We start from the raw sequence: 12,565 nt of genomic DNA, 5'->3' as shown, positions 1-12,565 counted from the left end.
GATGGAACATACTAAGGTAAGAACTCTAAGAAAATCATTGTGAACAGAGCCACCAGGGTATCTGGACACATAGCTCAAGACACATGAATACACTACTACAAAGCCTCTCATCCCAAAATACAAACCCTAGACAATATCTAGGCAACTCATATCATCTTAAAGCTTCCTTTCATTTATTCTAACTGCTAAGACTGAAAGTGAGTGGCAAGTAAATATATTGGAGAAATCTATGGAAACTTACTTAGCTCCACCCATTTTCCATTGAGTTGCAAGGGTCCAAGATAAGACATATACAAATGCATGCAGCCTGAATGCAGAGGTCTGATTCCTTAATGGACATTTCACTTTATCTTGATGAGAGGAATTGATAGCAAGATAAATATATGGAACCCCTTAGAGAAGGGTCCTGGGAGTTACAGAAAGCTGACTCCGTACAGAGTGGTCAACCTAACCTTGACTTTGAGATGGCTATTTCCTGTCCTCAGCTCTGAGTTGATCCTGTTGTCTGGACAGAGGTCTGGAAGGGAGGCAATAGGGACCAGTGTTTACTGGAAAACAATGAAAATTGTTTTTTCAAAACTCATTGGCAATAAAATCAGTTCTTGGAAGTAGAATCAGGGAACTGCTACCCCAGCCTTCTGCTGTGTGGTTTGCTCCGATCAATAACACTTGGTGATGGTCTCTGTCAAACCACATGGGCAAGTCATAGAAGACTGTACAGCCCTGGCTAGCACCCCTGCCCCCCATGCCTGCAAGTTTAAAAAACTCAAAACAGAAATGTCCTAGTGGACTTTCCAAATTAATGATTTAAAATTATTCATTTACAAAATAAGCAAACTATATATCTCCCAAGTTTCTAACAGATAGAATAATGGAGAAAAAAAGGTAAATTAGTCATTCTAGGAAACATTTGAATATTTCCTTTCTACAACCTAAATAAAATGCCTGCCTCCTAAAAAGATCAGTATTTATGCATAAGTTGTAGAGGGTTTTTTTTTGGGGGGGGGGAGTTGTTTGTGTGTTTGTTCTTTAAGATGTAGCTATGGTTTAGAGAATATATTCAAAAATAGGATATACACATGAATAAAAAATTAAAAAGTTGTTGCTAAATTTAGGTCTGTTTTTCAAAACTTATTTATTTTTTATTTTGTTAGTCGTGTTTGACTCATTGATAATGTCCAGGTTGAAAAACTAATCAAATCTCCTATAAATTTTACTAAAATCCAAAACAGGACATTAAAGTAAACCTTATCCCATTTGTCAGGATTTAGTTCTGGCCCCAGAGAAAAGCAACATCCAATGGTGAACATGGATTCTAAATTGGTAATTCCTGGTGAAAGTGTATCAAATTAGAGTTTTTTAAATAGAATATTAATCTAGTACACTGATTAAATTTATAAATGCACCTTCCACATCCTGATGTGGACTGTGGGAATTAATCTGTGTAAGTTAGTAGATTCACACCATCGTCCTTCCACAGGACAACAGTGAGATGGTGGAGCTAAGACATTTGGGGGTGAATCTGTTTTTTGTGTCTTTATCTTTTAAAAATACAGTGAATGTTTATTTAACTGGAACTCTCTCCAAGGAAGCATCATACCCACGGCAAATTGGATTTAAGAGAAATATTGTAAGCTGAGACATGTTTTCTTACTGGAGGTATATCTCTTGTAAAGAGTTTCAGATATTCATCTTAGAAATAAAGGAGAGAATCAAAAGAAAGAAAAGGCAGGAAGTGAAGGAAGCAGGAGGATAAATATTTAGACGCCATCTGTGGGGTTTCATTTGTAGGGATGCAGCGCCACCTTCTGATCACCCTGCATTTCAAGCTCCTCTGAGTTGAGGCTATTTATCTCACAATCTAAGCATAAACGTACAGCTATACAGCTGTATTTCTCCATGCTGTTCTATGTAAGAATTTTATTGCCCGTCAGCAGATTTCTAACACACTGGTTGAAGTTTAATAATCTTCTATTACCTGAAGTATGGGCTATATAAAAACCCAGCATGCTAATTGTTGACAAACCAATTCTAATATACAAAGCACTGTAAGTCACCCAGTAAATACCCAAATACATCAACAGAGAGAGTTCCTTTTTGTTCTAACAGTGTGTTATTAATATAACAACTTGCTCTCTTAGCACAAAACTCATGCTCATGCATTTCAATGAATGAAGGCATCGGGGACAAGACATTTCCCTTATTAATTGAGACCGTCTCCTTTATTGACAAATGAGAAAGAAGGAGCATTTCCCCCCTTTTGGAGAGCATGTACCTCGACCACAATGCCATTTAGGAAATCTGTTCATATAGCAAAGCCTGAGTTATAAATACCAAGGATTACATCTATAAGACGTTATATTGTTTTACATGGCAATAAGGAAGTTGTGGGGAATAAATGTCGCTGATAATATGGGCAGAGAAACACTACCTGTCATTTTTCAGGGGGGAAAAGATCACACAGATGTGATAGCAAAGGAACACAATAAAGAGAAGAAACGGGAATGTGATAGTGTGTCTGATTATATCTGCAAAGGAAACTGTGAAATAAATTAGCGCCCAAGTACCCATGAGATGCGGATGGTAGCTCACAGCCAGCGATCGTTAGTCGGGGAAGGCTGGTGTTCTGTAATAAGAGAGCTAAAGTGCAGGCTGTGAATCTGGTGGTGATAACTAATGGTCGCACTACTTAAGACTCTGATTAAATCTTCTAACGGGGGGGGGGGTGAAATAAAAATAACCAAAGTGTCTAAAGGACCAAGGAATGCAATGGGATTTGTATTTTCACTCAGAAAAATAAACCCCAAATGGGACCAAAGGGCCCCAGGAAATGAAAAATGACAATTCCTATGTCATCCTGATCTGATCTGGAGCCAAACTATCATGTGATAACGGTGTGGGGCTTTAGGGGAGGGTACAGCTGTTCTTTGGGTGCTAGGGAAGGAGGGGAATGCCATAGTCCATTCAGCTGAGTGAAACATACTCTAATTTTAAAAAGTTATTGAGATTTAATCTCTAACAACAACAAAAGAGCTCAGGCATCAAGGAAAAGGGTGTTCCTAAGGACAACAGCAGCTGCTTTCAAAATCTCCTCATATTCAGTTCTGCTGCTATGAGTCAGGGCGTGGGGAAAGAGAATCAAAGATTGGAGTACTTGATCTGAGCACAGACAGAGTCACTCCTACCAGCTACACAGGGAATCTGGCCAGGAAGATCAGAAACACAGGCAAAGGGCGGCATTTGTTTACCACGTGCCCCAGAGATCCGGGAGTTTTCAGCAGAGAAGGAAGACCTAGGGGGACTCTGGCGGGGTCCTGAGCTCTCAAGATTTAGGCTGTGAGTTGACTCTGCTTAGCCAGAGGTAAGCCAAGAAGGTGGAGTCTTGGCAACTGGCTGGGGCCTGGCTGATTACAGGTGCAAGCCTTTCCTTAGGAGAAAGTGGGTATGTTCAAATCCACAAGGAATAATAGGTACATAAAAACAGCATGTTTGGGTTAGAAAACTGAAGTCTGGATCCAAAGGACCTCAGAGTGACATCATTAAGAAAGCAGAAATCTGGCCTTTCCAGTATACATCTCTACCTACAGAGACACAGGTAGACAATGATGTAAGGAAGGCAGAGAGCACTATGGCCCTGTCAAGCAGAGTCCAAACATCACATGACATGACTGCTAGCGGAGAGAATCAAGGAAGTGCATCTCCTCCTCCAATGATCTAAGAGCTGCCCAGCACACTAAGGAACTAGCTAATCAGGCACAAATACCTTCTTCAGGACAATATAAGGAAACATGAAGAAACACATGCTCAATAAACCATGAAAACACATGCTAGACAGAGTTTCCATGTCAATCCCAAAGTGTCTACTGAATTAATTCCTACTATGTTCTTGACTACGTAAGAAGTATGCCCAGAGGTCAAGGACCATGGTGTGTGTGGTTCCTATGTGCTGGTAACAACTGCTTCTGTAAAAACTCTTCATGGAAGCCACCCTGCATGGGATTATCTGGATGGTTACAGACTTTCAGAGAAGACTCAGTGATCCTCACTTGAGGTTTGGGCACAGCCAACCAAGATGGCTTCCTAGATTTGGCAATATCTAAAAACTGAACCAAGAAAGCAGAGTCAGCAAATGTTCCCCTCGAATAAGTCAGATGGTAAACATTTTGGTTTTCAGGGGCCAAGGACTCTCTCTGTTGGGACTCCTCTGCTTTGCTGTGAACCCCAACTGTAGCCGGGGTCAATAGGCAAATTAATGAGTGTGACTGTGTCATAGTCAAGCTTCACTTAGGGAAAGCAGGTTTAGGGCCAGATCTGGCCCATGAGCCTCAGTTTACTGATAGGTAATGTTAATTACCTTGACGAGGCCAGGGAAAGAATAAGGAACAGGGAAATATTATACCAATGTGTAAGTCAGAAGGAATGCTTTGCAAGACATCTAGAGAACACTTATGTGAAAAATGTAACTGTGGAAGCCCCTTGAGACCAAACTGTGAAGGAGTCTCAGTGTCATGTTGATAAGTGAAAGCTAGTGATCATCCTAATGTGACAGGTTAATGGCTGTCAAGCAAGCCATCAAAAGACCTTTTAGCTGGGTGTGGTGACTCAGACCTATAACCCCAGCACCCCAAAGGGGGGCGTTGCTAAGAGTACAAGGCCAGCTTGAATGACATAGTGAGTCGAAGGACCTAAAAGAACAACCTAAAAGTTCATCTTCTCTGTCCTAAAAATTAGATGATAATAATGATGAGTCTGTACTTTCAAATAATATGACTAGGGGATGGTATTTAGCTCGGGGCTAGAACACTTGCCTAGCATAAGGTAGGCCCTGGGTTCCATTCCACGCATAACAAATATAATAAATTAATAAACACTATACTATATACGCCCAGTACTGGGTGGGCGTGAGGAAGACTATTTGAAGGAAAACAGTGGTAGATCAAGCAAATAAGGCTGGGCCCCTGAAGTTGTTAGCTCTCAATGCCCCCTAACAATCATGATAGTTTTGAAATATGGCCCAGAGGCCAAATCAGCTATTAATAAAATAGATGAGAGGGCAAGACAGTATATGGATTTACAGTTTTAAAATGTGCATGGATATTCACTCAACTACCTGCCCTGCTCTTTTGTCAGATCTACTCAAAGGACCTGTACTAAGGAGCCTGGGTTTAGCTTGGCTTGCCTGGAGAACTAATGTCCCTACCAAGAAGTTCACTAAGGAGCAAAGCTAGACACCCAGAGCCAGTCACAGGAAGGTGGTGGCCTGAAGCCTCTATGCCAACCGTCACCACAATTGTGTGGAAGTCAAGAAACATCATGAAAATGAATTCAGAATCTGAAAGCAAAGGTCTGTCCTGCTCTTTCTGTCCACCTCTGGTTTGCTTTCCAACCTTTTGGTCATCCTCCAAGAAGACATTGAACTCACTGATTCTCCAGGACCACTTTAGAGCTGGAAGAGCCCCAGAGACAGGGCTCCGGTGTGACCAGGAATGAGGAGACCCAGAGTCACGTTTTTCTGAGCATTCAAGTGTCTAAACATTCCCTACCAGAATCCCTGTGGCAGGGCTATGAATGCACTTGTCAGACACAAATCTTCCAGTCCAGAAAATTCTTTTTGTCTGAAGTTGTGTGTCCTTGTTTTGCCCCTTCACACTTCCACAGTTATGTTCCTGAACACTGGGAAGAAACAAAACAAAGCACAGCAAGCCTGGCTGGGGAGGACGCCCTTTGGGAGAGTTGGTGGCTGTCACTCATTCTGCAAAGGTTGGGTACCATTTGTGTGATGCAACTATTGATAACCTTCAAGTCACTGGGATTTCAATAACCATATGATGTGGGGGGACTTTCTCTGTCCATTCTTCCTCAAGGGACAGGAAAAAAATAAATAAAGAGGAGAGCTTTTAGAATAAGCTCGTCACAAAGAGCAGTTTTCCAGGCTCTCTCAATCTCCATCACCCACCTCCCACCCCACTGCCAGAGGCTGAGGATACACAACCCAAGAACAACATTGATAAGGTATAATCTTTCCATACTCCAATAATTTCATTCTTTTCTCCTGGGAGGATTTATTAGGGCACTGGTAAGCAGACTTCAGCACTTTGGAAAGATTTATGCTGGCAAAAGTTGACATTAAAAACAAACCAAAATTTAGGTTCTATTTCAATGAAAAAAATATAGAGAATCAGAGTTTCAGGGTTTCAAGGGACCTTAGAAAGAGCATCCTTCAGTTCCCTTATTTTACACAAATTTGCCAAAATTTCTTTCCAGTATTCAAGATGAAAAGCAACTTCCTAGAGAGATCATAGCTGCCTCTTACAGCTTTTGTTAGCTTATTTCTGTTGAGACCCTGATTCCTTGATCTGGAAATTAAGTAAGTTGATTCTTTTTTAATTTTATAGCCTGTCATGCTAAGCTTTTCAACTCTCATCCCCTATCCATGGGCTGTCTCTGCCTGTAATTGATTTGTCCTTTCATAAGGCTAGCTGGACAAGACTCCATCATGTGAAAAAGAAACGCATTAGCTATAGTCAAAGTGGCTACTTATCATTATCCCCATCAATATCACGAGAGATGGTGTTCTTTCTAGCTAGTATCTACTCACTCACTATGTGATCTGGGTCAAGTTCATCTTTTCATATGTTAATGAAGGATAATAATAACAATAATAGATCATAACACTCAACATGTGCAAGGGTGTAGCAAAGGGTGTGTGCGTGTGTGCGCACGCACACACGAGAGAGAGAGAGAGAGAGAGAGAGAGAGAGAGAGAGAGAGAGAGAGAGAGAAAGAGAGAGCACAACCCCTCTGAGATAAGTCCTATTATTAACTTTATCATACAGATGGGGAAGAGAAGGAATAGAGACATTCTGGAAATTATTAGAGACTCTGGGTAGAAATGGATGATGTCGATTCTGAAGCTGCCCAGATGAAATATCAGTGTCTTGAGAAGTATGAAGTTTCATACCCTCATAAAGCATTGCTCTTACTGAGGCAATCAGTATCCACTAAGTGTCCACTTGATGACCATTTCAAAACAGGACCACATTGGGACTTACTTCAAAGCCCTCTCCCAACCCACAAAACAAAACCCCACAGATTGTACCCCTCATCTATCTTCCCCTGTTCTAAAGTCCCCCTGGGATTTCAGATTTCAGTTGCCCGTGAGGTAAGTTAGCTCACTGCTTGGTATAGAGAAGAGTCCTTGGATTTCCCTCTTATACAGACAGGGGAAAATACAAAAGATGCCTGTCTGCATGAAACTCACCGTATTACAACTCCTTTGTGTCTGTGTGTATTCTAGAACACCTCATAGCTTCATTTCCACATCCTGATTTTTCATGGCAGGTCACCTACCAAACATCCTTTTGCAGTAATGCCTGTTCATGGTGCTGGCTTTGAAGAATCATGCTAGAGGAATGTCCTGTGCAAAATGCACTGAAGGAACGGCCATCTCAGATGACCAAATACAGAGAGCTGCTCAGACCTGCTAGAAGATAAGTGCCAGCTCATGGCTCCTTTCTTGTCTGGAGTAGAATGACCTAAATAACAGCTCTAACAGAAAGATATAAGCACCTGACCCTGGAGGTCCATAGCCTGGGACTTCCTAGAAGTGTCACCTAGGAGCTGATGGTGGATTAGATCCACCTACCTCCTCTGGAGTCATGAGCAGCCTTAAATGTTCCTTCCCTTGAGCAGGTACATGCCACTTCTCCCAGCGAGCCCCTGTCCTTACACTGGCCCTATCTGTTGCTTCCTTTTGTCCACCCTGACTCTCAGGAAAAATATTCAGATCTGCTGAAATGAACAGAAATTACATAGAGTGTCACAAGTCTCTGATCTTCTAGAACGAACAGTAGAATAATACATGGTAGAATTCTCACCTCTCTTAATTAAGAAAATTACTGCATTTTGGCCTACACCATTTTCCCCCCATGCATCATTTCTAGATCTTCTCTTCCAGGGCTTATCCGCCACAAAGAATGCTGACCACATCCACAAGTTGATAACTTTCAGGATATGCCCTTCTCCTTACTCCATTTCCCTCTTAAGTTCCTTGGGCATTCCAGCTCTGATGTGTTCATGGGCACAGTCTATGAGAAGCTGCTCAGGAAGTTTTAGGAGAACTTCATGGATCCAAGGTGAGCCTGTTCTGCATGCCATTTACTTCTTTGATGGTGGAGAATCCCTTCATTTATTTTTTCTTTTGTGCATCAAATATGTACTGAACTGGAATCCTTCAGGCCATTTTCCACTCAAGTGTTCCGGCCAGTACAGTTCCTGCCTGTCTACATGCCAAGTCAGTGATAGCAGCATGCTATATTTCTGACTGTGGAGGGAAGGATGGAAACCCCTAGGTCCATCCTTGAATTAGGGAGATCCAACAAGCTCCAGCCTAGAAAGCTATTGTTGGCCAAATCAAAGAGCACAGGATTGCAAGGAGTCAGTATTGCTCCCAGAGGACATGTTCCTCAGTCTACAGATGCTCCTGCCACTGTCTACACATCTGGCATAGCTCTAGCTCCCCTGTCCTCGTCCACACATCTGGTATGGTTCTAGACCTGGAGATGGAATCTTCTCACTTCATTTAAAAGTCAGTGAAGGTGATCAATTCTGAGACAGACAGACAGTAAGAGAGTTCACTTTGAGTTTGCACTGTATCTCCATTGTAGCCCCGGGAATGCTTGGCATCCATTTTGTGTTTGAAGGGGCTATGACAGGTCCTTTCTAGTTGACTAGGAGAGCCCAAGGGAGTTTTTTTGTACTGTTGTTCTTGAATGGGAGAGAAATGGGCCTACCAATGATGATCATTTGATCAAAGAGGAAGCAGCAGAAATAGAAGAAGACGGGAGAGGAAGGGAGGGACAGACAGATGGACTGATGGACAGCGGGGTGTGTGTGTGAGGGTCAGGCCAACTTTGGTTTAGCTCAGTCCTTCTAAGCTGATCATAAAAAAATTGTTTTCACTGGGCGGTGGTGGTGCACGCCTTTAATCTCAGCACTCGGGAGGCAGAGCCAGATGGATCTCTATGAGTTTGAGGCCAGCCTGGTCTACAGAGCAAGATCCAGGACAGGCACCAAAACTACATAGAGAACCCTGTCTTGAACCACCACCACCACCACCCCGTGCCCCCTCCAAAAAATGAAAACTGTTTTCTCAGAACAGAACTTTCTGTGTACATGAAGCAATTTCCCTTCAAAACTGGCACTGTCTAAGCACATAAAGAGGTCTCTTCAGTCATTGTTTTGAAAATGGCCGACTTAGTTCTGTCTATCTTTGTAGATTCTGTGTAGAGGACAGGTTGGCTGGAAAAGCATAACTCTTGTAGCAAATGGAGAACTTCCTGGCTCAGCATACTGGTTAGAGGCAAAACTCTAGAGCAAGATAGCCAGCATACGACTAGCTGGTTGAATGCATTCAGCCAAATCCCACTTCCCGAAGTTGGCACCCTTAGCATGCACAGCCTACCACTGTGGGGAAATTCAGGGCACAAATACTTTCCCATGCTGTTTTAATGACTCTTTGGGGTCAACGGTGCACACAAATGTCACAGTTATGGACACAGACACGATGAACACAGAGAAAGGTCGTCTTAAGCACAAAGAAATAAAATGGAAAAGAAAATTGTGCCACAGTACTTAGAAATGCCACATGATGTCCCAGGATTTTGTGTGGCAGTACTTCACAGGCAATGTGTTTTGTATTTCCACTCGAGTCGAGTAAGTAGTTGAAAACTGTGGTGGATTTTCAGTGAACAGGATGTGAAGTGCTTATTGTTTTTCCCTTCTGTAGATGTAAGGAGACACGCTGTCTCTCTGAGAAAGATGGGAGGAAAAAAGCCTCCCTGCCATACTAGGAGCGTTTCAAAAATAATTTCCAGGATCTGGAATTGAAGCTACCACATGCAGCTGAAGCCAGGACCCTTAGGGGCTGGTCATGTGTCCCAGCTGGTGGCCCCATTTGTCGGCTGCTCTGCCTGAGCCAATACTATCACATCAGCCCTTAAGCTGCCCACCTCTGTCACCTTCAACACACTTAAGATTTATTCAACTGGAGGGATGGTGCGTGGAAGAAGAAATACTGGGTAAGAAAAGGAAATAGATGGAGTGAAGGTAGGTCGCCAGTCCTTGCCAAGTAAATCTCCCTCCCCCAAAGAAAACCTCAAAAAGTTCAAGTAGGAATTCCAATGGCTCCTAGTCAGCCCGGAAGAATGGGGCTTAGGAAATTTCACTAACTAATGAAAATCAACCACCCCAGAGCCATTCATTAAGCTGTCTTTAAAGAGACTACAAGTTCTTGGACTAGAATTTGGATAATGGCCTTCATCTGAGGGGATCCTGCTGGTGCTCTACAGAACCCCCACTTTCAGAGGCCCCTTAGAGGACTTCCACTTTCCCTCCTCCCATCACAGCTCCTGAGCTTTTCCCTTCCTTATTTGGGGTGGGAGGGTTGCTCAGTTGTCTCACCGTGACTGGTCTCTTTATGGAAGCCACTAGAGTGCCCTGTTGGTTCATTTCCTGATCTGACATCTATCTCAATTGCTTTCTATTCCACTGCAGATTAAGAACAGCAGCCTTGGCTTGGCCTCTGCCAAGGCCCATTTTTACCCTTCTCTCCTCTCCCCCACACTCTACAGAATGATTCCCAAGACTTGTGGGTGGCCACTTGCTTTGAGAGGGACTCTGACATCACCCATATCATCTCTAGTTTCATTACTGCCATCTGCATCTCCTTTTCATCCCAGAGACATGCACAGGCCTACCAATCTTGTTCAGTAGTGCAAAGATCTAAGTCTCTCATCTTACCCAGAGAAGATGGAGCCATACCAATCTGTTTCAAATCCCAGCTCTACCATTGCTTCCTCATCAAATTATCCAAACTATACAAATGAGCTGCTCCACAGATGCCTCAGTTTACAGCAGCAGCAGCAGCGGCAGCGACAGCGGCGGCAGCAAGTGCTGACTACCCTTGTGACAGAGGCAAATTAGTACCTGTCAACTGAGGTAGCATCTACAAGGAAGGAAGGAATCGAAGACCATATGCATTTTAAATTAAACAGCACACCTGCACATTCTTGCTGTTCTGGCAGAGTAACTTAGACCAATGGCAATGTCTAGTCATGACATGAATCCAAGTTAACCAAGTAGCTATGTCCTACTATCATCCTATTAACAAGCCTAGCCCCCAAGCTATTTATTGAATTAAAGGTCTCTGGGATCGTGGTTCTGTGCTCACAAAAGATCAGGGTACTACTGACAGCTAAAACTGGGAAAGCAAGTTCTCATCAAATCTCACTACGCCTCCTCTTATCAATGAGCATGACCTGTCTACATCAGCCTACAACTGCTTTCCATTCAGCTGCTTTGTACTTAGGTAGGAATTAAAGATGCCAAAGATGAACATCTTATCTATGAGCACCAAGTCCTAATTTTACTGAGACAGTTAACAAGTGTCTATCTCAGATGCAGGACTAAACACAGAAAATGATGGGTACCATATGAGGAAGGAGAATCTCAAGGTATGGTAGAGACCAGAGGTGTCACACATGGACTGTTGGTTCCCATGTGGGTCATATCTCAAAGAAGGATGCCTAGAAGCCTGTGAAGCAGCCAGTGTCTCTTGACTGGCTTTACACCATTGTTGGTCTGATGCTAAATTGAGACAATGCCCAATCACATCACAACAAATTAGTCACAGACAGGCAATAGCAATCAACTCAAGGGGCTATCCTGAATGGAGGCTGAGGGATTCCTGGCTCCATAGCTACATGCTCCCACAGATGTTTCTAAAAGCCTCTTCCCAGAGGCCCATTTAGAAAGAAATTAAATGCAACTTTGACTTAATTAACGTTTTAAATGATAATGAATACAATGTAGATTCATAGGAGGCATTTACATTGTGTTGTAAAATTGATAAAAATTTAATAACTCTTTGTTAATAAGTTATGTCTCCCCAGACCCATAAAGCCTAAGGCACTGCAAACTCCAGACTTGGTCTAATCCACACTCCTGCTGTAGGTAGAAGGAGGGAGATGAACTTGACATTTGCTCCAAGCCTGCTCTAATTCCAACCTCTGCTTGTTCATCAGCAGTTTATTTCATCAAGTAAAGGTCAGGGTTTGGGCTCAAGGCAGAGCCTTGACAAGAAGGCTCAAGTGAAGAGCGGACTGGCCCTGGCATCTGTCGCCCACAATAGTGGAGGAAGAGGAGAAATGGAGTGCTAGCTGGCTACACCTGTCCTCCACCATGAAGGTAAGAAGAAGAACCCACTGCCTGGTGGTAAGAGCTGTCAAGGCCAGTATCCTGATAGCCGACCACTGTCCTGAAATAAAAACACAAACATAATTTCCACATCACCTTGCATAAGAACCCCTGTCTGGTGACCCTGTGACATGCCAACGTATTTTTTTCATTTGTCCTTAAAGAGCCAGAACCATCTATTATAGCACAGAGCTCCTGGAAAGGGAGGTGTCGAAGTGACAGGGTCCCTTATTCTTGCCTTTTTACTTCCTGTCTCTAAATTCCGTGTCAAAGAATGTCCTTTGAAACTCTGACTGTTCTGTCTGTTGTG

The 12,565-nt window shown here is 43.0% G+C and overlaps 1 protein-coding gene across 33 annotated transcripts in view; it reads right to left on the bottom strand.

Moving 5' to 3' along the window:
• Kcnma1 (potassium calcium-activated channel subfamily M alpha 1) overlaps positions 1–12,565 on the bottom strand; it is a 709,897-nt gene that overhangs the window by 106,989 nt on the left and 590,343 nt on the right. The window lies entirely within an intron of this gene.

This window comes from Peromyscus leucopus, chromosome 9 (assembly GCF_004664715.2).
Source record: "Peromyscus leucopus breed LL Stock chromosome 9, UCI_PerLeu_2.1, whole genome shotgun sequence".
Lineage (NCBI taxonomy): Eukaryota > Metazoa > Chordata > Mammalia > Rodentia > Cricetidae > Peromyscus > Peromyscus leucopus.
The sequence above is the reverse complement of the archived record's forward strand: the minus strand, read 5'-3'. Positions and strand labels throughout refer to the sequence as shown.